Raw genomic sequence first — 25,897 nt, 5'->3', positions numbered from 1 at the left:
GGTGTTTTGTTCAGGAAACTTTCTCCAGTGCCCATGTGTTCCAGATGCTTCCCTAGTTTTTCTTCTATTAGTTTGAGTGTGTCTGGTTTGATGTGGAGGTCCTTGATCCACTTGGACTTAAGCTTTGTACAGGGTGATAAGCATGGATCGATCTGCATTCTTCTACATGTTGCCCTCCAGTTGAACCAGCACCATTTGCTGAAAATGCTATCTTTTTTCCATTGGATGGTTTTGGCTCCTTTGTCAAAAGTCAAGTGACCATAGGTGTGTGGGTTCATTTCTGGGTCTTCAATTCTATTCCATTGGTCTATCTGTCTGTCTCTGTACCAATACCATGCAGTTTTTAACACTATTGCTCTGTAATACTGCTTGAGTTCAGGGATAGTGATTCCCCCTGCAGTCCTTTTATTGTTGAGGATAGCTTTAGCTATCCTGGGTTTTTAGTTATTCCAGATGAATTTGCAAATTGTTCTGTCTAACTCTTTAAAGAATTGGATTGGTATTTTGATGGGGATTGCATTGAATCTGTAGATTGCTTTTGGTAAAATGGCCATTTTTACTATATTAATCCTGCCAATCCATGAGCATGGGAGACCTTTCCATCTTCTGAGGTCTTCTTCAATTTCTTCCCTCAGTGTCTTGAAGTTCTTATTGTACAGATCTTTTACTTGCTTGGTTAAAGTCACACCGAGGTACTTTATATTATTTGGGTCTATTATGAAGGGTGTCGTTTCCCTAATTTCTTTCTCGGCTTGTTTCTCTTTTGTATAGAGGAAGGCAACTGGTTTATTTGAGTTAATTTTATAACCAGCCACTTTGCTGAAGTTGTTTATCAGCTTTAGTAGTTCTCTGGTGGAACTTTTGGGATCACTTAAATATACTATCATGTCATCTGCAAATAGTGATATTTTGACCTCTTCTTTTCCGATCTGTATCCCCTTGATCTCCTTTTGTTGTCTGATTGCTCTGGCTAGAACTTCAAGAACTATATTGAATAAGTAGGGAGAGAGTGGGCAGCCTTGTCTAGTCCCTGATTTTAGTGGGATTGCTTCAAGTTTCTCTCCATTTAGTTTAATGTTAGCAACTGGTTTGCTGTATATGGCTTTTACTATGTTTAGGTATGGGCCTTGAATTCCTATTCTTTCCAGGACTTTTATCATGAAGGGGTGTTGAATTTTGTCAAATGCTTTCTTAGCATCTAATGAAATGATCATGTGGTTCTGTTCTTTCAGTTTGTTTATATAATGGATCACGTTGATGGTTTTCCGTATATTAAACCATCCCTGCATGCCTGGGATGAAGCCTACTTGATCATGGTGGATGATTGTTTTGATGTGCTCTTGAATTCGGTTTGCCAGAATTTTATTGAGTATTTTTGCGTCGATATTCATAAGGGAAATTGGTCTGAAGTTCTCTTTCTTTGTTGTGTCTTTGTGTGGTTTAGGTATAAGAGTAATTGTGGCTTCGTAGAAGGAATTCGGTAGGGCTCCATCTGTTTCAATTTTGTGGAATAGTTTGGATAATATTGGTATGAGGTCTTCTATGAAGGTTTGATAGAATTCTGCACTAAACCCGTCTGGACCTGGGCTCTTTTTGGTTGGGAGACCTTTAATGGCTGCTTCTATTTCCTTAGGAGTTATGGGGTTGTTTACCTGGTTTTCTGTTCCTGATTTAACTTCGATACCTGGTATCTGTCTAGGAAATTGTCCATTTCCTGAAGATTTTCAAATTTTGTTGAATGTAGGTTTTTATAGTAAGATCTGATGATTTTTTGAATTTCCTCTGAATCTGTAGTTATGTCTCCCTTTTCATTTCTGATTTTGTTAATTTGGACGCACTCTCTGTGTCCTATCGTTAGTCTGGCTAAGGGTTTATCTATCTTGTTGATTTTCTCAAAGAACCAACTTTTGGTTCTGTTGATACTTTCTATGGTCCTTTTTGTTTCTACTTGGTTGATTTCAGCTCTGAGTTTGATTATTTCCTGCCTTCTACTCCTCCTGGGTGTATTTGCTTCTTTTTGTTCTAGAGCTTTTAGGTGTGCTGTCAAGCTGCTGACATATGCTCTTTCCTGTTTCTTTCTGAAGGCACTCAGCGCTATGAGTTTTCCTCTTAGCACAGCTTTCATTGTGTCCCATAAGTTTGAGTATGTTGTATCTTCATTTTCATTAAATTCTAAAAAGTTTTTAATTTCTTTCTTTATTTCTTCCTTGACCAGGTTATCATTGAGTAGAGCATTGTTCAATTTCAACGTATATGTGGGAATTCTTCCCTTATTGTTATTGAAGACCAGTTTTAGGCCGTGGTGGTCCGATAGCACGCATGGGATTATTTCTATCTTTCTGTACCTGTTGAGGCCCGTTTTTTGACCAATTATATGGTCAATTGTGGAGAAAGTACCATGAGGAGCTGAGAAGAAGGTATATCCTTTTGCTTTAGGATAGAATGTTCTATAAATATCCGTTAAGTCCATTTGGCTCATGACTTCTCTTAGTCTGTCGACATCACTGTTTAATTTCTGTTTCCATGATCTGTCCATTGATGAGAGTGGGGTGTTGAAATCTCCACTATTATTGTGTGAGGTGCAATGTGTGTTTTGAGCTTTAGTAAGGTTTCTTTTACGTATGTAGGTGCCCTTGTATTTGGGGCATAGATATTTAGGATTGAGAGTTCATCTTGGTGGATTTTTCCTTTGATGAATATGAAGTGTCCTTCCTTATCTTTTTTGATGACTTTTAGTTGGAAATTGATTTTATTTGATATTAGAATGGCTACTCCAGCTTGCTTCTTCTGACCATTTGCTTGGAAATTTTTTTTCCAACCTTTCACTCTGAGGTAGTGTCTGTCTTTGTCTCTGAGGTGTGTTTCCTGTAGGCAGCAGAATGCAGGGTCCTCGTTGCGTATCCAGTGTGTTAATCTATGTCTTTATATTGGGGAGTTGAGGCCATTGATATTGAGAGATATTAAGGAATAGTGATTATTGTTTCCCTTTCTATTCATATTTGGATGTGAGGTTATGTTTGTGTGCTTTCATTCTCTTTGTTTTGTTGCCAAGACGATTAGTTTCTTGCTTCTTCTAGGGTATAGCTTGCCTCCTTATGTTGGGCTTTACCATTTATTATCCTTTGTAGTGCTGGATTTGTAGAAAGATATTGTGTAAATTTGGTTTTGTCATGGAATATCTTGGTTTCTCCATCAATGTTAATTGAGAGTTTTGCTGGATACAGTAACCTGGGCTGGCATTTGTGTTCTCTTAGGGTCTGTATGACATCAGTCCAGGATCTTCTGGCCTTCATAGTTTCTGGCGAGAAGTCTGGTGTGATTCTGATAGGTCTCCCTTTATATGTTACTTGACCTTTTTCCCTTACTGCTTTTAATATTCTTTCTTTATTTTGTGCGTTTGGTGTTTTGACAATTATGTGACGGGAGGTGTTTCTTTTCTGGTCCAATCTATTTGGAGTTCTGTAGGCTTCTTGTATGTCTATGGGTATCTCTTTTTTTTAGGTTAGGGAAGTTTTCTTCTATGATTTTGTTGAAGATATTTACTGGTCCTTTGAGCTGGGAGTCTTCACTCTCTTCTATACCTATTATCGTTAGGTTTGATCTTCTCATTGAGTCCTGGATTTCCTGTATGTTTTGGACCAGTAGCTTTTTCCGCTTTACATTATCTTTGACAGTTGAGTCAATGATTTCTATGGAATCTTCTGCTCCTGAGATTCTCTCTTCCATCTCTTGTATTCTGTTGGTGAAGCTTGTATCTACAGCTCCTTGTCTCTTCTTTTGGTTTTCTATATCCAGGGTTGTTTCCATGTGTTCTTTCTTGATTGCTTCTATTTCCATTTTTAATTCCTTCAACTGTTTGATTGTGTTTTCCTGGAATTCTTTCAGGGATTTTTGCGATTCCTCTCTGTAGGCTTCTACTTGTTTATTAATGTTTTCCTGTGTTTCCCTAAGTGTGTTCATGTCTTTCTTGAAGTCCTCCAGCATCATGATCAAATATGATTTTGAAACTAGATCTTGCTTTTCTGGTGTGTTTGTATATTCCATGTTTGTTTTGGTGGGAGAATTGGGCTCCAATGATGGCATGTAGTCTTGGTTTCTGTTGCTTGGGTTCCTGCGCTTGCCTCTCGCCATCAGATTATCTCTAGTGTTACTTTGTTCTGCTATTTCTGACAGTGGCTAGACTGTCCTATAAGCCTGTGTGTCAGGAGTGCTGTAGACCTGTTTTCCTCTCTTTCAGTCAGTTATGGGGACAGTGTGTTCTGCTTTCGGGTGTGTAGTTTTTCCTCTCTACAGGTCTTCAGCTGTTCCTGTGGGCCTGTGTCTTGAGTTCACCAGGCAGCTTTCTTGCAGCAGAAAATTTGGTCTTACCTGTGGTCCCGAGGCTCAGGTTTGCTCGTGGGGTGCTGCCCAGGGGCTCTCTGCAGCGGCAGCAACCAGGAAGACCTGTGCTGCCCCTTCCGGGAGCTTCAGTGCACCAGGGTTCCAGATGGTCTTTGGCTTTTTCCTCTGGCGTCCGAGATGTGTGTGCAGGGAGCAGTCTCTTCTGGTTTTCCAAGCTTGTCTGCCTCTCTGAAGGTTTAGCTCTCCCTCCCACGGGATTTGGGTGCAGAGAACTGTTTATCCGGTCTGTTTCTTTCAGGTTCCGGCGGTGTCTCAGGCAGGTGTCCTGCCGCTCCTGGGCCCTCCCCCACGGGAGCCCAGAGGCCTTATACAGTTTCCTCCTGGGCTAGGGATGTGGGCAGGGGTGAGCAGTGTTGGTGGTCTCTTCCGCTCTGCAGCCTCAGGAGTGCCCACCTGACCAGGCGGTTGGGTCTCTCTCTCACCGGGTCTGGGAGCAGAGAGCTGCTGCGGGCCGGGATCCGCGGGTGTGGGACTTCCGGGAAACACAGAACGTGCCCGGTCCTAGAGAAATTCTGCTTCCGTGTGTCCCAAGCTCACCAGGCAGCTTTCTTGCAGCAGAATATTTGGTCTTACCTGTGGTCCCGAGGCTCAGGTTCGCTCGTGGGGTGCCGCCCAGGGGCTCTCTGCAGCGGCAGCAACAAGGAAGACCTGTGCCGCCCCTCGAAAGCTTAGTTTTAAGTGGTTCCAGACAGTAAAAAGCATACCTTTCCATATAGACAAACATGTGTTTCCCAGTCTAAATCACACATTCTTAGGCGAATTCTGTTCATTCCGACTGGGAAAAGCATGTAGGAAGTCTCCAAATCAGATAACACAAACCTTGTGTTTCACAAAGTGAATTGCTGTTACTTGGTGAATAAGCTTAGGTTTAAGTGGTACTAGACGGTAAAAAGCATAATTTTCTGGATAGACAAAACATATGTCTCCCAGTCTCATTCACACATTCTTTTGCGAATTCTGTTCGTTCCATGTGGGAAAAGCTAGTAGGATATTTACTTTACCCATGAACACACAGCTAGTGTTTCACAAAGTGAATTGCTTTTTCCTGGCGAGTAAGCTTAGTTTTAAGTGGTTCCAGACGTTAAAAAGCATACCTTTCTATATAGACAAACATGCGTTTCCCAGTCTAAATCACACATTCTTAGGCAAATTCTGTTCGTTCCGACTGGGAAAAGCATGTAGGAAGTTTACAAATCAGATAAACACAAACCTTGTGTTTCACAAAGTGAATTGCTGTTACTTGGCGAATAAGCTTAGTTTTAAGTGGTCCTAGACTGTAAAAAGCATACTTTTCTGGATAGACAAAACATGCGTTTCCCTGTCTAAATCGCACATTCTTAGGTGAATTCTGTTCGTTCCATTTGGGAAAAGCGTGTAGCCAAACTTGGCGAATAAGCCTACTTTTATGTGATACTATACGGTAAGAAGCATACTTTTTTGTGTAGAAAAAACATGTGTTTCCCATTCTGAATCGTACATTTTTGTCGAATTCTTTTGCTTCCAAGTGGGAAAAGCTTGTAGGACCTTTACTTTACCGATAAACACACAGCTAGTGTTTCGCAAACTGAATTGCTTTTACATGGCTAGTAAGCTTAGACTTCAGTGGTTCTAAACAGTAAAATAATACATCTCTATATGGACAAAACATGCGTTTCCCAGTCTTAATCGCACTTTCCTAGACAAATTCTATTCGTTCCAATTGGGAATAGCTTGTAGTAAGTTTACATTTCAGATAAACACAAACCTTGTCTTTCACAAAGTGAATTGCTGTTACATGGCGAATCAGCTTAGTTTTAAGTGGTACTAGACGGTAAAAAGCATACTTTTCTGGATAGACAAACATGCGTGTCCCAGTCTAAATCACACATTCTTAGGCAAATTCTGTTCATTCCGACTGGGAAAAGCATGTAGGAAGTCTACAAATCAGATAAACACAAACCTTGTGTTTCACAAAGGGAATTGCTGTTACTTGGCGAATAAGCTTAGTTTGAAGTGGTACTAGACGGTAAAAAGCATACTTTTCTGGATAGACAAAACATGTGTTTCCCAGTCTCATTCACACATTTTTTTGGGAATTCTGTTCGTTCCAAGTGGGAAAAGCTAGTAGGATGTTTACGTTTACCCATGAACACACAGCTAGTGTTTCACAAAGTGAATTGCTTTCTCTTGGCGAGTAAGCTTAGTTTTAAGTGCTTCCAGACGGTAAAAAGCATACTTTTCTATATAGACAAAACATGCGTTTACTTTTCTAAATCACACATTCTTAGGCAATTTCTGTTCGGTCCGACTGGGAAAAGCGTGTAGGAAGTTTACAAATCAGATAAACACAAACCTTGTGTTTCACAAAGTGAATTGCTGTTACTTGGCGAATAAGCTTAGTTTTAAGTGGTACTAGACGGTAAAAGGCAGACTTTTCTTGATAGACAAAACATGTGTTTCCCAGTCTGATTCACACATTCTTTTGCGAATTCTGTTCGTTCCAAGAGGGAAAAGCTTGTAGGATATTTACGTTTACACAGGAAAACACAGCCAGTGTTTCGCGAAGTGAATTGCTTTTTCTAGGCGAGTAAACTTAGTTATAAATGGCTCTAGACAGTAAAAAGTATACTTTTCTACATAGACAAAACATGCGTTTCCCAGTCTAAATCGCACATTCTTAGGCGAATTCTGTTCGTTCCAATTGCGTAAAACGTGTAGGCGAACTTGGCGAATAAGCCTACTTTTGAGTTGTACTAGACAGTAAAAAGCATACTTTTCTGAATAGACAAAACATGTGTTTCCCAGTCTCATTCACACATTCTTTTGCGAATTCTGTTCGTTCCAAGTGGGAAAAGCTAGTAGGATGTTTACTTTTACCCATGAACACACAGCTAGTGTTTCACAAAGTGAATTGCTTTTTCTTGGCGAGTAAGCTTAGTTTTAAGTGCTTCCAGACGGTAAAAAGCATACTTTTCTATATAGACAAAACATGCGTTTCCCAGTCTAAATCACACATTCTTAGGCAAATTCTGTTCCTTCCGACTGGGAAAAGCGTGTAGGAAGTTTACAAATCAGATAAACACAAACCTTGTGTTTCACAATGTGAATTGCTGTTACTTGGCGAATGAGCTTAGTTTGAAGTGGTACTAGACGGTAAAAAGCATACATTTCTGGATAGACATACATGTGTTTCCCAGTCTGATTCACACATTCTTTTGCGAATTCTGTTCGTTCCAAGAGGGAAAAGCTTGTAGGATATTTACGTTTACACAGGAAAACACAGCCAGTGTTTCACAAAGTGAATTGCTTTTTCTAGGCGAGTAAACTTAGTTATAAGTGGCTCTAGACAGTAAAAAGTATACTTTTCTACATAGACAAAACATGCGTTTCCCAGTCTAAATCGCACATTCTTTTTTTTTTTTTTTTTTTTTATTAACTTGAGTATTTCTTATATACATTTCGAGTGTTATTCCCTTTCCCGGTTTCCGGGCAAACATCCCCCTCCCCCCTACCCTTCCTTATGGGTGTTCCCCTCCCGACCCTACCCCCATTGCCGCCCTCCCCCCATAGACTAGTTCACTGGGGGTTCAGTCTTAGCAGGACCCAGGGCTTCCCCTTCCACTGGTGCTCTTACTAGGATATTCATTGCTACCTATGAGGTCAGAGTCCAGGGTCAGTCCATGTATAGTCTTTAGGTAGTGGCTTAGTCCCTGGAAGTCTGGTTGCTTGGCATTGTTGTACTTTTGGGGTCTCGAGCCCCTTCAAGCTCTTCCAGTTCTTTCTCTGATTCCTTCAATAGGGGACCTATTCTCAGTTCAGTGGTTTGCTGCTGACATTCTCCTATGTATTTGCTGTATTCTGGCTGTGTCTCTCAGGAGCGATCTACATCCGGCTCCTGTCGGTCTGCACTTCTTTGCTTCATCCATCTTGTCTAATTGGGTGGCTGTATATGTATGGGCCACATATGGGGCAGGCTCTGAATGGGTGTTCCTTCAGTCTCTGTTTTAATCTTTGCCTCTCCCTTCCCTGCCAGGGGTATTCTTTTTCCTCATTTAAAGAAGGAGTGAAGCATTCACATTTTGATCATCCGTCTTGAGTTTCGTTTGTTCTAGGGATCTAGGGTAATTCAAGCATTTGGGCTAATAGCCACTTATCAATGAGTGCATACCATGTATTTCTTTCTGTGATTGGGTTAGCTCACTCAGGATGATATTTTCCATTTCCAACCATTTGCCTACGAATTTCATAAACTCGTTGTTTTTGATAGCTGAGTAATATTCCATTGTGTAGATGTACCACATTTTCTGTATCCATTCCTCTGTTGAAGGGCATCTGGGTTCTTTCCATTTTCTGGCTATTATACATAAGGCTGCGATGAACATAGTGGAGCACGTGTCTCTTTTATATGTTGAGGCATCTTTTGGGTATATGCCCAAGAGAGGTATAGCTGGATCCTCAGGCAGTTCAATGTCCAATTTTCTGAGGAACCTCCAGACTGATTTCCAGAATGGTTTTACCAGTCTGCAATCCCACCAACAATGGAGGAGTGTTCCTCTTTCTCCACATCCTCGCCAGCATCTGCTGTCACCTGAGTTTTTGATCTTAGCCATTCTCACTGGTGTGAGGTGAAATCTCAGGGTTGTTTTGATTTGCATTTCCCTTATGACTAAAGATGTTGAACATTTCTTTAGGTGTTTCTCAGCCATTCGGCATTCCTCAGCTGTGAATTCTTTGTTTAGCTCTGAACCCCATTTTTTAATAGGGTTATTTGTTTCCCTGCGCTCTAACTTCTTGAGTTCTTTGTATATTTTGGATATAAGGCCTCTATCTGTTGTAGGATTGGTAAAGATCTTTTCCCAATCTGTTGGTTGCCGTTTTGTCCTAACCACAGTGTCCTTTGCCTTACAGAAGCTTTGCAGTTTTATGAGATCCCATTTGTCGATTCTTGACCTTAGAGCATAAGCCATTGGTGTTTTGTTCAGGAAACTTTCTCCAGTGCCCATGTGTTCCAGATGCTTCCCTAGTTTTTCTTCTATTAGTTTGAGTGTGTCTGGTTTGATGTGGAGGTCCTTGATCCACTTGGACTTAAGCTTTGTACAGGGTGATAAGCATGGATCGATCTGCATTCTTCTACATGTTGCCCTCCAGTTGAACCAGCACCATTTGCTGAAAATGCTATCTTTTTTCCATTGGATGGTTTTGGCTCCTTTGTCAAAAGTCAAGTGACCATAGGTGTGTGGGTTCATTTCTGGGTCTTCAATTCTATTCCATTGGTCTATCTGTCTGTCTCTGTACCAATACCATGCAGTTTTTAACACTATTGCTCTGTAATACTGCTTGAGTTCAGGGATAGTGATTCCCCCTGCAGTCCTTTTATTGTTGAGGATAGCTTTAGCTATCCTGGGTTTTTAGTTATTCCAGATGAATTTGCAAATTGTTCTGTCTAACTCTTTAAAGAATTGGATTGGTATTTTGATGGGGATTGCATTGAATCTGTAGATTGCTTTTGGTAAAATGGCCATTTTTACTATATTAATCCTGCCAATCCATGAGCATGGGAGACCTTTCCATCTTCTGAGGTCTTCTTCAATTTCTTCCCTCAGTGTCTTGAAGTTCTTATTGTACAGATCTTTTACTTGCTTGGTTAAAGTCACACCGAGGTACTTTATATTATTTGGGTCTATTATGAAGGGTGTCGTTTCCCTAATTTCTTTCTCGGCTTGTTTCTCTTTTGTATAGAGGAAGGCAACTGGTTTATTTGAGTTAATTTTATAACCAGCCACTTTGCTGAAGTTGTTTATCAGCTTTAGTAGTTCTCTGGTGGAACTTTTGGGATCACTTAAATATACTATCATGTCATCTGCAAATAGTGATATTTTGACCTCTTCTTTTCCGATCTGTATCCCCTTGATCTCCTTTTGTTGTCTGATTGCTCTGGCTAGAACTTCAAGAACTATATTGAATAAGTAGGGAGAGAGTGGGCAGCCTTGTCTAGTCCCTGATTTTAGTGGGATTGCTTCAAGTTTCTCTCCATTTAGTTTAATGTTAGCAACTGGTTTGCTGTATATGGCTTTTACTATGTTTAGGTATGGGCCTTGAATTCCTATTCTTTCCAGGACTTTTATCATGAAGGGGTGTTGAATTTTGTCAAATGCTTTCTTAGCATCTAATGAAATGATCATGTGGTTCTGTTCTTTCAGTTTGTTTATATAATGGATCACGTTGATGGTTTTCCGTATATTAAACCATCCCTGCATGCCTGGGATGAAGCCTACTTGATCATGGTGGATGATTGTTTTGATGTGCTCTTGAATTCGGTTTGCCAGAATTTTATTGAGTATTTTTGCGTCGATATTCATAAGGGAAATTGGTCTGAAGTTCTCTTTCTTTGTTGTGTCTTTGTGTGGTTTAGGTATAAGAGTAATTGTGGCTTCGTAGAAGGAATTCGGTAGGGCTCCATCTGTTTCAATTTTGTGGAATAGTTTGGATAATATTGGTATGAGGTCTTCTATGAAGGTTTGATAGAATTCTGCACTAAACCCGTCTGGACCTGGGCTCTTTTTGGTTGGGAGACCTTTAATGGCTGCTTCTATTTCCTTAGGAGTTATGGGGTTGTTTACCTGGTTTTCTGTTCCTGATTTAACTTCGATACCTGGTATCTGTCTAGGAAATTGTCCATTTCCTGAAGATTTTCAAATTTTGTTGAATGTAGGTTTTTATAGTAAGATCTGATGATTTTTTGAATTTCCTCTGAATCTGTAGTTATGTCTCCCTTTTCATTTCTGATTTTGTTAATTTGGACGCACTCTCTGTGTCCTATCGTTAGTCTGGCTAAGGGTTTATCTATCTTGTTGATTTTCTCAAAGAACCAACTTTTGGTTCTGTTGATACTTTCTATGGTCCTTTTTGTTTCTACTTGGTTGATTTCAGCTCTGAGTTTGATTATTTCCTGCCTTCTACTCCTCCTGGGTGTATTTGCTTCTTTTTGTTCTAGAGCTTTTAGGTGTGCTGTCAAGCTGCTGACATATGCTCTTTCCTGTTTCTTTCTGAAGGCACTCAGCGCTATGAGTTTTCCTCTTAGCACAGCTTTCATTGTGTCCCATAAGTTTGAGTATGTTGTATCTTCATTTTCATTAAATTCTAAAAAGTTTTTAATTTCTTTCTTTATTTCTTCCTTGACCAGGTTATCATTGAGTAGAGCATTGTTCAATTTCCACGTATATGTGGGAATTCTTCCCTTATTGTTATTGAAGACCAGTTTTAGGCCGTGGTGGTCCGATAGCACGCATGGGATTATTTCTATCTTTCTGTACCTGTTGAGGCCCGTTTTTTGACCAATTATATGGTCAATTTTGGAGAAAGTACCATGAGGAGCTGAGAAGAAGGTATATCCTTTTGCTTTAGGATAGAATGTTCTATAAATATCCGTTAAGTCCATTTGGCTCATGACTTCTCTTAGTCTGTCGACATCACTGTTTAATTTCTGTTTCCATGATCTGTCCATTGATGAGAGTGGGGTGTTGAAATCTCCACTATTATTGTGTGAGGTGCAATGTGTGTTTTGAGCTTTAGTAAGGTTTCTTTTACGTATGTAGGTGCCCTTGTATTTGGGGCATAGATATTTAGGATTGAGAGTTCATCTTGGTGGATTTTTCCTTTGATGAATATGAAGTGTCCTTCCTTATCTTTTTTGATGACTTTTAGTTGGAAATTGATTTTATTTGATATTAGAATGGCTACTCCAGCTTGCTTCTTCTGACCATTTGCTTGGAAATTTTTTTTCCAACCTTTCACTCTGAGGTAGTGTCTGTCTTTGTCTCTGAGGTGTGTTTCCTGTAGGCAGCAGAATGCAGGGTCCTCGTTGCGTATCCAGTGTGTTAATCTATGTCTTTATATTGGGGAGTTGAGGCCATTGATATTGAGAGATATTAAGGAATAGTGATTATTGTTTCCCTTTCTATTCATATTTGGATGTGAGGTTATGTTTGTGTGCTTTCATTCTCTTTGTTTTGTTGCCAAGACGATTAGTTTCTTGCTTCTTCTAGGGTATAGCTTGCCTCCTTATGTTGGGCTTTACCATTTATTATCCTTTGTAGTGCTGGATTTGTAGAAAGATATCACCAGGCAGCTTTCTTGCAGCAGAAAATTTGGTCTTACCTGTGGTCCCGAGGCTCAGGTTCGCTCGTGGGGTGCTGCCCACGGGCTCTCTGCAGCGGCAGCAACAAGGAAGACCTGTGCCGCCGCGTATCCAGTTTCTTAATCATGGTCTTATAATTGGGTAGTTGAGACCATTGATATTGAAAGATATTAAGGAATAGGGATTTTTGCTTCCTGTTATATTCATATTTGAATGTGAGGTTAAGTTTGTGTGCTTTTCTTCTCTTTGTTTTGTTGCCAAGACGATTAGTTTCTTGTTTTTCCTAGGGTTGAACTTTCTTCCTTATGTTGGTCTTTACCATTTCTTATCTTTTGTAGGGCTGGATTAGTAGAAAGATATTGTGTAAATTTGGTTTTGTCATGGAATATCTTTGTTTCCCCATCTACATTAATTGAGAGTTTTGCAGCATACAGTAACCTGGGCTGACATTTGTGTTCTCTTAAGGTCTATGTGACATCTGTCCAGGATCTTCTGGCTTTGATAATCTCTGGTGAGAAGTCTGGTGTTATTCTGAAAGGTCTGTCTTTATATGTACATCTCTGTCTTCCACATGCACTTTAAAGCATATGTATGTATACACTGAGATGCACATGCATACAATTAGAACAACAATAAAATAGTTTTAAAAATAATCCACTTCAGTAGGCAGTAGTTGTACATGCATTTAATCACAGTATTTATGAGGCAGAAGCAGGTGGATGACTGGCAGTGTGATGCCAGCCTGGTTAACAGAGTAAGTTCCACAACAAACAATGATTCACAGAGAAACTCAGTCTCAAAAAATTAAAACAAGTGCTGGAGAGATGGCTCAATGGTTAAGAACACTGACTGCTCTTCCATTGATCTTGAGATCATATCACAGCAACCACATAGTGGCTCACAACCATCTGTAATGAAATCTGATGCACTGTAACTCAAAAATAATAAATAAATCTTAAAAAAATTAAAACTAAAAACAAAGAAACAAAAAGTACACATAGTAATATTTTGTTACTTAGATAGTACAGGAAATAGTCTTTATTAAACATAATTTGAAAGTTAGTCACCCTTGTTTGTTTCTTCCTCATAAAGTGTGACTATTAATATACATGATCCACTTGACCATCATCAACTTGGACCTATCTTTGAGGATTTCCCCAGAAGTCTAGCTGAAAAAGGAAAATTCAACATGATTGTTGACATGGAGTAGGCACATAGGCTGAACTGAAAAAGAGAGGAAGATAAATCCAGAGGAGTGGCCATAATCATTTCTTTCTCCTCCTTGACTGTGAATTCTACATGCTGCACTCATTTAAGCTCCTGCCACCATGTTTTCACCAGGATGAGCCAAAGGAATTTCTCTTCTTTTTATTTTCTTCTTGTCAGCAATTTTGTTCCAACCAAAGAAATCACTTGAAAAACATATACATATTATGTCTACACACATATGTATGTATGTATGTATGTATTTATGTATGTATGTATGTATGTTGTATGTATGTATGTATGTATGTATGTATGTATATATGTACATATGTGTATGGTGGCTCACATCCATCTGCATTTTGTCTGATGACTTTTTCTGGTTTGCCTGAAGAGAGTGACAATGTCCTCATAGACATTAAATATAAATAAATAAATAAATGAATAAATAAATAAATAAATAAGGCAAATTAAAAATAAAGCTAGCTGACGTTATTTACTGCTCAGTTTTTAAGTATTGAAAACGTTCATGATTTTGCTGCAATGTTACTGAACAACCCATGTAAAAATGGTTTTGACCAAAGGGATGGCTGAGATGCCAAGGGATCTGGCTTCTCTCTCAGAGGACTGTGGTGGCTCCATTGCCATCACCCACATGGTGATTCACAACTCTCTTTAACTTTAGTACCGGGAGTACCCAATGCTGTCTTCTAGTTTCTGTAGTTACCAGGCAAGAATGTGGTAGAGACATGCAAGCATACAAAAACACCTTTATACATAAAACCAAAAAAATAAAAAAAGGATCATCAACATGTTACATTTTAATGTTTTCAGCATTTTAGCACTTCACCACAGTTTTAAATGCTGTATTTAATGGCTTAAAAATAAAAATGTGGATCAGAGATTGGCCACTAAGAGAATACAGAGCACTCAGGAATGGTTAAATAAATGGAATAGAAACCCAGAGGCCTAACATAATTTTAAGAGAGTCTGTACTGTTATTTTCTATCTTCCTTTCATATTTCCTATATCTTTAATAGGTTACAGAATTGGGAACTGTGGATTAAATTTCCTAAGTAACTATCAAATCAAGAGTGTCCCCACCAGCGAGGACCCAGTTATTCAGGGTCCCGAAGGGGCGCTACCCTTGGCCGTCAATGGGGGGCGAGAGAAGAAGGAGATCAAGCAAAATTTCTGTTGTCAAGGTCTTGTTTATTGAGAGAAATGTACACCATTTAAAGCTCTGAGGCAGGAATAGAAGCGGGAACTGAAGCTTAGGGTGGGGGAGTTTGTGAAGTGCCAAAGGATATAAGGTAAATCACTACACTGCAAGATATCCTACTATAACAAAGAGGTTACAGTCTTCCGGGGACATGTTCTTTGAAAAGGTCGAACCCTTCTCAGGAATCTGCTCAGGGACATCCAGTGTTTTGCTCAGTCTGAAACATCCTGTCATTGCTTCCAGGGTCTTCCTGGGAGAGGGTCTTAGAGGAGTATGTGTGGCCAAGTGTCACGTAGCCACTTTGAGCTAAACAGTCACAAAACACCAGGTCCAAATTCAATATGGCTCACTAAACAAGTGTATGCATGTGACTAATTTCTAGCCAGCAACATATGAACAGAGGCCACAGTCAAAATGTCTGCCATTTTCTTGTTTATGTTTACGCTCCCTAGAACTGAGGATCGAATTCCTATATTCTTAAATATAGTTTCTTTATTCAATATCAAGAATGTATGTGTAAAGTAACAATATCTGGTGTTGGGAATTGTTTTATTTTGGCTCCCAAAATTCCACATTTCCAGACATGACAGTCCCTGAGAGCTACAACTGATAATAAAGAGTTGCCATAGCCAATAGCTGGGCAGAAAGAGAGAAAGACAGGGCAAGGGATGAGGAGAGAGGGGAGGATGAAGAGAATCACCATGATTCAGGGTTAGAAGGATCAGAGTGAAGAGCTAAGGAGAGAAAGCAGCCTACAATGTAGATGAAAGGGAATAGAACCCTATTGGGGAGTGGGGTGTTTCCCAGAAGGTAACAGGGCACCAAAGATATAACAGATGTAAAAGGTGTTAAACCTGGGATGCTGGGTAGAAGGGAGATGGTAGCTGTCAGGAAGGTTAGAAATGTCCTGACATTGAATATGTGTGTGTGTGTGTGTGTGTGTGTGTGTGTGCGTGTGTGTGTGTGTGTGTGTGTTTGTCTGTCTGTCTTTCATTCTTGAAGCCAGAGAACTCTTGGGCAGGTGCCATGACTGTACTATGGAGCCAAAGATGATTAATTAATTCACTACAGTCTGGTACATTGAGGTCCCAAGTGAGGGTTGCATTAACCTTGACACAGTGGTTACACAGCCCAGTCATCCAATGTACAGTTTATTCAGTTTCAACTTCTTTTAAAGGAAAAGTAGGATAAAAGATTCCCACTGTTTCTAGTTGTCACCAGAAACTATTTCTCTAGCAATAGTACATCTTTTATCAAAGTGACCCGAACCTCCGTGGAGACTGAGAAATCTGTCAACAGTCCAACTCTTAGATGTATTAGAGTTGCTGCTGTCTAATTAGTCTATAAACAAAGTTACTTTCTCATGAGAAAATGACCAGGAAGTCCATGTCCTCAGGTTTACAGCTGATTTGGCAGGCAGAGCATGAGGATCCTCTGCTTGAGGAAGTTGCCTCCTCAGTATCCCTCCTTAGTATCTCAGTGTGGTGAGAATGATCTTACCATCTTAGGGTGCACTGCAGCTGGCAAGCTAGGAGCAGTTGCCTCATGACATTTCTCTAAATTAAAGAAAAATAGTGTCAACCCTTATCCCTAGAAAATGGCTAGCAGACAGAGGGACCATTGGCCCTGAATAGCCAGAGAAATGCTGCCCTCTGTGGATTGGCTGCCTACTTTTGGGCTTTCACAGGCAAGGAAAAAGTCTCAGTATTTACACCAGATCTAGTCTTTTCCAATACCTTGGTCTGTGCCCCAATTAACTTAAGAACACTTAGTAATTTAGTATTAGTAAGTTGTTCCACATTTCAGCTACATAATTCAGACTGTGCCTAAAATGGGATAATTGAAAGGAAGTAAATTCTTAGTAATCTCAGAGGTAAGAGTCAGGGACTTTAGAGAACTATACAACCTTTGTTTTATAACTGAACCTTCAAGAAGTTCCCCTTAAACCTTGAGTGTGACCAAGCAAGACTGAGCCAGAAAGCAACATTCCGGTTCACTTGTATACTAGACTCACGCACAATCATATACAATACACACATAAATCACAGACATTTTCTTTTGTCCTCTGCTACTCACATGGAAAGTCATGGAGACAGAAACTCAGATGATAAACTTCAGTCCAGACAAAGTAAGCCAATTAAAATAACAACAACAATAAAGAAACCTGATTTGGTGGCAAGTCAATGAATACTCCTGTTTTATAAAAATGGTGGATGGCACCTGAAGAGTAACACCTAAAGTAGTCCTCTGGCCTCCACACATGCAAGCTCAAATATGCAGAGCCATATACCAAGTTAGCCTGTAAAAGGTTTTTCATGAGCGTGGAAGATAGCTCAATGGGTAAGGGTTCTTGTGTGGCACAGCCTGACATAATCAGTTCAATACCTGGGACATACATGGGAACCTGACTCGTACCAGACACCCCTGACCTCCATTCTTTGGGGTTTCTCTGCTGCTCTGTATTGTAATGCTAACTGCAGACCTGCAAGTCCTGATTGTCCCAGAGACCAGAGAGTTCACATGTAGACCCAGGTGATACTATGTAAACTTGTGTCTCCAAATTATTTTGGAGAATAGGTGAATAAAGAGGCCAACAGTCAACAGCTGGGCAGAAGACACACAGGCAGGGTTTAGCATCCCAGGACTTCTGGCATCAGAGAAGAACCACAAGTGGTAAAATAGGTGAAGCGACGTGGGTTGGCTAATTGGAGTTAAGAGTAATCCAGATGAAACACAGCAAATTATAAAGTGTGAACATTAGCTGGGAAACAGACATAACAGCCAGAGATTCCATATCTGCCCAGCTCCTGTGCTGATTAAGGCTTAATGTAAACATAAAGCTTGTGGATGTCTTTTATCTGGAAACTGAGTGGTCAGAGAAAGGGGAGAAACCCTGGGTTTGGATTAAATAATATCTACAACATCTATAAACACAACTCCTGCCCCCTACACACACAAATAATAAATGTAATTTTTAAAAGGGGGATAAGGAACTTGTCATCAACCATGGGGATCCAATTTCTATCACTAAAATCCATGTGGTAGGAGGATGACCTCCTCAGTCATTGGCCTCTGACCTCCATAAATGCACACTAACACATATAGACATATGCACAGTGAATACGATAATGCATTAACAGATTAATTAATTAATTAATTAATTAATTAATTAAAGGTTTATCAAATCACCTTCTTTGACCCACTTACTTCTGTCCTGTGTTTACACGGCTCACTTCCCCACATCTGCCTCTCCTTCTCTCATGCCTGTCATGCTTGCACGTGTGTTTCCCCTTCCTTAGTTTCCATGTTTAAATATATGTTTGTCTCTTTATAAACTGCAGCTCTGATGACTAGAAAGATGTTTCCCTGGTTGAAAAAATTTGCTGTGGCATCGTAAGGCCTGGAGTCCAAATCCCAGCATCCTGCAAACACCAGTCACTGCAGCTGCCAGGAATCAGACAACATCCTCTTAAGCAGAAATAATATAATACTGCCAGTAGTTTGAGGAACACACACTTACAAATAAATGGCAGAAATGCAAAATTTGTCTGTTTAAAATGAAGCTCACAAGCCTTAAGACCTGGGTCATGAATCAAAGGGAAGTAAAAATTCTGGTTCCTTTTAAACCATGTGAGACAATTAAGTATTGTAATCTCTGCAAACCTGTTCCTTTATCATTTGCCAAATTTAAACAGTGCTGGGATGTTAATGGGAAACTACTTTTCAAAGAGTCCACGAGTATAGTCTATACACAGTAATTTACCAACTATTATTAAATTTTGGAACAAATCTTAAAAAACAAGTAGTGTTTCACGTTCATTTTTAAGTGTGAGGCAAAGGCTTTCAATCCTATGATTTAAGGTAGAGACTGAGATATAAATGGAATTAAAAAACACCATTTGCCAAGAGCAAAGGCTAAGTAAAACTACACTCCAACTTGAGAACCAGAATATAACATGTAGGAAAACTCCTAGTACAAAATGGGAGAAAACATCACACTAAAGATAATAAGACACATCTCATTCCTGAACGCTGAAAACAATACAGACTTCCTTGAGATCTTTAGGGTTTTCCTGTCTGGATAAAGGATGCCCTGGTAAGTACTCTCATCACCACAATTGTATTTCCAGTAGAACATCAAAGCAACACCTAGGGAAGGAAAGGCATCTGTAGCTTTCTCATTTTCAACAACTCATTTTTATTTCATTCTAGACTTACAGAGAAACTACTTAGAAAGTCAAACGAATTTTGCCAAGCATCAAAATTTCACTCAAAAAATAAATATGAATTCTATTTTATCTTTTGACAACAATAAAATAATGTTAAAGAACAAGAAATGATAATAAATCTTTCAGCCAAGCACTCTGGAGTCAGAGGTAGGTAGGCAGATTGCTTGACTTTGAAACCAGGCTGATCTATACTCAGGAAAAGTTCTTACATCACTGAAAAATCCAGCCTCCAGCAAAAGGGGGGGAGGCAGAAGAGAGGAAGAGAGGGAAGGTGGGAGGGAGAGGGGGAGGGAGAGGGAGAGGGAGAGAGGGAGGGAGAGAAGAAGAACCAATTTTATTAAAAAGTTTAGACTATTTGTTTCTATGTTTCATTGCCTGGGGACTGGAGTGCAGAGGGTTTTCTAGCAGTATAATGCAAGCAGAATTTATTTATGAAGCCTGCAGGCACAATTCCCACAGCAGTAGCTATCCGCTCCACTGCTAAACTCTGTATAGCATAGAAGGATTGGATATGAAACTCCTCTATTTTTCTTTCAAGATGTAAACTGCAGGCAAGTAGCATCCTCAATGCTGCCTCCCAAAGTGACATCTTCATCTTATACCATTTCATCACATGTGGTTTGGGGAATGAGAAGGACACGCAGGCTCTGATGCACTTTCCACTGTGTTTTCTTTCCAAATGCTTTTATACCCTTTCTGTTTTCATGTTCCCCTTATAACAAAAGCTTCTGTGACACTATTTCTATGTAATTGTCTCTATCTCTTAACTACATGAGTACATGGTGGCCAGACTCTGCTGACTTCAATAGATAACAGAGAAAATTTGAGACTCACATCCTCACACCCTCTGCCATTATCTTACAAGTCTCCACCCCAACGCCGTAGTGCTCTGTGAGAGGATTCTCACAGAGGTGTGTGGCCAATCTAGTTTCTGATGAACCAGTTCTGTCTCCATCACTTCTTCAATGACAGCCCCTCAAACCCTAGTATATGCATCCTAGCTATGTGAGACAGCCTGTATGAAGCCCCTAACCATTGCTTAGGGCAAACATTTAAGCAGGGCTTCCCCTGATCTCAGGTGCAGGGAAGTTTGTCTACAGGACAGGTCACTTTGGGTATCCGTGAGTAATCCCTACTTAAAGGTGGACTGCTCACAAGAAAGAGACCAGAGCTGAGTCTTACAATACTTAGAACTTCATATCTTATCAATTACACTTCTGGGCTTCGTGCTTTCAGTTGCCACATATTCAAGTTACCATTTTAGTTTGTTTGTTTCTAGTATTGGACAGAGAGAGGTAGCAGTTCTACTGTGTTCTGTGTTTCAGTCATATGACTGGATGGTTGATTCTTAGTCTCTACTTCTGCAGTTAGACCATCAGGTTGGCTTAGTAAATTTAAATCCTCATTTTGTGATTCAAAAATGACTTCTTCCCACTTCTTTTTTTTTTCTTTTTTTCGGAGCTGGGGACCGAACCCAGGGCCTTGCAGTTGCTAGGCAAGTGCTCTACTGCTGAGCTAAATCCCCAACCCTCTTCTTCCCACTTCTAATTGCAGCATCAGCATCTCAGTACAAGTTTAGTTTATACATAGTCTAGAATTTAACAGAAAACTTATTGATACCATCAGTTTTAGAATTGAGACATAAAGCTTTGCTAATTTTCAGTTCCTGTTCTTGAGACCATTATGTTTGGGGAATATCCTGTGATTAGTAATTTCATGTCAACTTGGTCAGGCATGGGATACCCAGGAGTTGACTAAACAGTATGTCTGACTGTATCTGGAAGAGTGTCCTAAAGAGCGTAGCATCCACACTGGTGGACTAAATGAAGCACATAAAAGATCCTGTGTGTGCGTGTGTGTGTGTGTGTGTGTGTGTGTGTGTGTGTGTGTGTGTGTGTGTGTGTGTGTGTGTGTGTGTGTGTCTGTGTGTGTGTGTGAGAGACAGCTGGTCAGTTGCTGGCTTAATAGAATGAGGAATAAAGATGAAGGTTGATTCCTAGATTGATTTGGGTGATTGATCTGTCAGTGATATTTTTGATTCTCAGTTTGTTAGGCAGACTACAATCTGAACTGTGAGCTCTTCAGTTTTGAAATTTCTTTCAAACATAACACTCGCTTTACATGTAGACACACATAGAGAGCCATATGTAAGTCAAGGGTTGGAATAAAGACAGAGAAAGCTGTTCCTAGGCTGTTTTGTAGATTAATTGTGAAATACACTATAGACAAAAACATTGTGCATCATATGACTGTGTATACAGAGCACACAGCCAGAGAGAGACATATACAATTGGTTATTTTTCTTTGAAGAAGTCTAATACTTATTACTTGAAACTAAAATTCATAGTTTTCCTTCATTGATCTGTAAGTCAGAGGCTTTGGAAGGCAAATTACTTGCTGTAGGTCACACTTCAAAGGAAGGCAGAGATAATCGTGAAGGAAAGGAGAACTACATGGAGGAAGCAAACACTGGGCTTGCATCATTCCATTGGCAGGATTCCTATCTTTCAAAACACTCAATCTTTACTTCTTGATTTCTACACATGTCTAAATGTTTTCTAAGAGAGTTTTCTAAGAATTCCATCTGTGCCTGGTAGTAAACTAGACAAAGCTCACACCATTCACTATAGCAAACAGAAGTAGCTGAAACTTGGGGATTAGATTTAAAGGATGTGCACTGTCATCCACACAGTCCACAGAGTCCTGTGAAGTTTCTATGTTGCTGGCTATTGGATATTTCCTATCCACCAGCACCATCAGTCACTTTCCTTGGTTCTCGTTTTGAGCCTGAACCTTATTAAAGATCTGCTAGAATGGAAATCAGAGTATATCTCCAGTCATAGAGGATAACAAGAAAAATGAGAACCATGAAGGTAACCTAGAACTCATGAAGGACTGAAGCCTTTGAGGATACAGTGGATGTGCACATGCCTTACAGTCTCCAGCCTTAGTATCCTGAAGAGGAGCTTGATGATCTGAAAAGTACATGACATGAGACGTGAAGAACCATTACTGGAGACTGAGGTGTTCCAATTACAGATGATGTCCTATGCAGCAGGATAAGCCAGCAGGGGGAGTGTGGGATGTAACCAGCATGTCCAGACTTGCATTTTGTCTTTAGAGTAGGGACACAATGATGATGCTTTTCTGCTGCCTTTCAGATGAAAACCAGCATGACACTTGTGACAAGCACTCACCTGCGATTGAACAAGGATTCTGGATGGTATTTTCTTCTCCTCTGAAAGACACAGGAAACTCTACAATTCAGCTCCTTCAAAGCTTCAGGTATCTGCATCAAAGGTACAGCAAGAGGAGAGAGAGACAGTGTCAGTGAATCCACTGCTACACCATAGTCTGCTTCTCATTAGGAAAATAAAAGGCCTCCCAAGAATTCTGAGGCCTTCAAAGAAGGAGGTAGAAACACCTTTTGAATTATTCAAAAGCATTTTTAAAAAATCTAATGAGTGAGTTCTCATTTGAAGTTTATAGAACACTCACTTCCTAGTTTGAATATTGGTATTTGAGGAGCAAATTAAACATCCAAACTTCCTAAAATCTTGCTAAAAATGTATCTTAAGAAAACCAAATAGATTCAAATGATGACCATTCTACTGTAGAGAAGACGGTTAATTAAGAATATGGAAAGCAAGATAGAATCAGAGAAGCTCACATTCTGTAATTCCTATTAAATTTAGCAATTTAGTTATTATGTTGAATTCTAGTTAAAATGTTTAGTTATTGGGAACTAGAAAGTCACGTAGGACCTAAAGTAACACTGCAGAGATTGTTTTCTTGTGACTGGTGGTGAAAGAGTGACTAAGGGTTCAGTGAAAGCTCAGACTGGACCAACAAGCTCATCAGTAAAGGTGAATAAATAATATATTTTGTAAAGACTCAATCGTCACAATGCCTAAGAATGAATCTTAGCCTCTAGTCAGTGTTGCAGAATAGAAGGTAGAAGCAGGCCATTCAGCAGCAGCAGCAGGACAAGTCTTGCATGTTTCTAAGGAGCTGTGTCCTGAGGCAAAACAAGATTTGGAATCTGGGTGTGTCTGAACAAATGGATCATCAAAGGATATTTTGAGAACTTGATGCAGACATTTGCACTGGGACCAGAATTAATGTTAATGTTGGCATTCATTCTACACTCCACCCAACAGTTACCTAGCAACAGCCAGGTAGACCTGGCTTGCTATAAAAGGGACTATTTGGACTCTCTTCCTTTCTCTGATTCTCTAACCCCCATGCTCTCCCAGACCCCTTTAACTTTTCTCTCCTTCCCCTCACCCATCTCTCTTCACATGTTCCCAGCCAGCATCCTCTCCTCTTCTCTTCCCTCCTCTCTCTCTCTCTCTCTCTCTCTCTCTCTCTCTCTCTCTCTCTCTCTTTCCCTCCCCGCCTAAGTCTTTAGTCTTTCACCCCTCCTCTGCTCTCTCTGTCTCCTCCTTTTCTCTGCCTGTCCTCCCATCTCAACTCCCCTTCACATGCCCCTAATTAAACTTTATTCTATACTAGTACCCATCATATGACTGGTGTCTGAGTGTGCAGGGGAGGATGCCTCTGCATGTGCCAGCTGATGTATGCCCTCCCTGTACACTCTATAAATCATATCCTTGGCTTTTTTGACCAAGCCATCTCAGTCATTCAACAAGTTCTCGAGGGCAGGGGTGAGGAATAAAAAGAAAAAAGACAAATAGACAACATTTAACATTACTCCAGCCAGTTCTGAGGCTGAAATAGCTTTATTTTAATCAGTCTGCTTTTATGTCACTTTAATTACATGCAGAATTACCAGATCAATTCTGAGTTGAGATGATAAAATCCTGTAAAATCCATTAGGGACTAATCAGGATGACTAATACTAAAGGACAGCCACACAAGCTTCAGCTGAGCCTGCTCTGAGCTTTGCATTAACTCAAATGTAAATGTTCTTAATCAGGGCCTATTTTCTTAGTTCAAGACCAAAGCAAGATTTCTTCCCCAGGATTTTTCTTTTGTTCTGATAATGTGAGATTCCTGCCAAGTGTCTTGAAGCAAGTAGCATGGAAAGGTTCTCTACACTTTTTATCAAACATCAATTCTAACAGGTGGAACTGTGCTGTATGGAAAGTTACAGAAGGTTGAGTGAAGCAAGTAGGAAACAAAACATTGTCATACTTCAGTGACATCTCACCCTTCACTACTGAGGAGGAGCTCAGATAAAGTGTCCATAGCAGTAACTTCTCAATGGTAGGGATATACTTTATCATTGGATTTCTCTTTATTTTAAACAGCCACTTTTTTTTTCAGGTTGCACACATTATATTTATTTATTTGATGGTCAGTTTTTATGTATGTAATGTGAGTGGGTATTTTGTCTGAATGTATGTGGTGTCCACATGAATGTCTGATGCTTAAAAAGCCAAAGAAGGTGTCAGATCATCTCTGTTGTGAGTTGACAGGTACTTATTAGAATTGAACTTGGGTCCTTTGTGAGAACAGCCAATACTCTCGACCACTGAGCCAATCTCCCTGGGAAAGCCATCCCCAAACAGGAGTTGGAAGTGCCATTTTCACATCTAGATACTAGGATAAAGAGTCCCACCTGTATATCCCCTGCAAATGAGTCCAGAATCTTACAGGGGTATCTGAAAAGATCTTCCCAGTACAGGACCAATACCTCTGAGACTTTTGCATGCTCACCCCAGCTTTATTCACCTTGATGGTGGCCTGAGCCCTTGAAAATGAAAGCAGTAAAAGTTTTTAAGAAGCCGTGGCTTTTTGTTTACATTTTGGTTCTGATGTGGCTTTGATGAAAAGCTGGATTATAGGAAAAAGTTTTTGCACATCAATTTGGGATCATACAATTCACATCCAACAAACTGGTGAGACTGGGCTCAGAGCTGGAGAATGGAGACTCATAAGAAACTTGAGAACTGTCCAAAGTTACATCCCTTTTCCCCTTGCAACTGCAAGGGCAGGAGAGATGAATTTCTGAATTGTACTGTTTTGTGTTTCACTGGGCTTGGTAATGAGAAACCACAATGCCTCCCTTTGTAGCCTCAAACTCCAGGCTCTCTTATGTCAGTTCCCCAAGTATCAGGAGCACAGGGATGCGCTGCCATAGCTCTAGCAGGAACAAGAAGATTTCTGTATTCTGTTGTCTTCCTCATGGGCTGAGGCTCCATGTCAGTAGCATCTTTCAAGGCCGTTCCTCTGCAGCTCCGAAAACTTTTTTTTTTAATATAAACCAAGTTTATTTTGCCTCTTAAGTGGTGTTCTTAAACCACAACTTGGTAAACAATGTGAATTCATGTAAGTCATCTTTAAAGTCAGAGATTTGCTTTCGTTTTTCTTCTTTTTAAAGAGTTGTTAAAAAGATGCAGCTTATTCTAACAGGATAAATATTTTTAACCATTTCACATTGAGTTCATGAAGACTCACAAATGAGCAACAGTCCTCATTGAGGAAAACAAAAAAGTTGTTGTCGACAAGGAACTGTGTACACACACAAACAAAAAGAACTGTGTAAAAATAATTAACTTATCTCGAACACATGGGCACTGGAGAAAATTTCCTGAACAATACACCAATGGCTTATGATCTAAGATCAAGAATTGACAAATGGGACCTCATAAAACTGCAAAGCTTCTCTAAGGCAAAGGACACTCTGGTTAGGACAACATGTCAACCAACAGATTGGGAAAAGATCTTTACCCATCCTACAAAAGATAGAGGGCTTATATC

General features: G+C 39.9%; 1 long non-coding RNA gene and 1 pseudogene across 1 annotated transcript in view; both read left to right on the top strand.

The window, feature by feature from the left end:
* LOC147998015 (uncharacterized) overlaps positions 1–25,897 on the top strand; it is a 268,242-nt gene that overhangs the window by 182,210 nt on the left and 60,135 nt on the right. The window contains exon 4 of the long non-coding RNA XR_015647439.1: positions 22,333–22,456. This is a non-coding gene — a long non-coding RNA (uncharacterized LOC147998015). The remainder of the gene's footprint in view (positions 1–22,332; positions 22,457–25,897) is intronic.
* LOC103694756 (vomeronasal type-2 receptor 116-like) overlaps positions 22,304–25,897 on the top strand; it is a 39,939-nt pseudogene continuing 36,345 nt past the window's right edge.

The sequence above is a fragment of the Rattus norvegicus genome, chromosome Y (genome assembly GCF_021556685.1).
Source record: "Rattus norvegicus strain SHRSP/BbbUtx chromosome Y, alternate assembly SHRSP_T2T, whole genome shotgun sequence".
NCBI lineage: Eukaryota > Metazoa > Chordata > Mammalia > Rodentia > Muridae > Rattus > Rattus norvegicus.
This window is presented reverse-complemented; position numbering and strand designations above follow the sequence as displayed.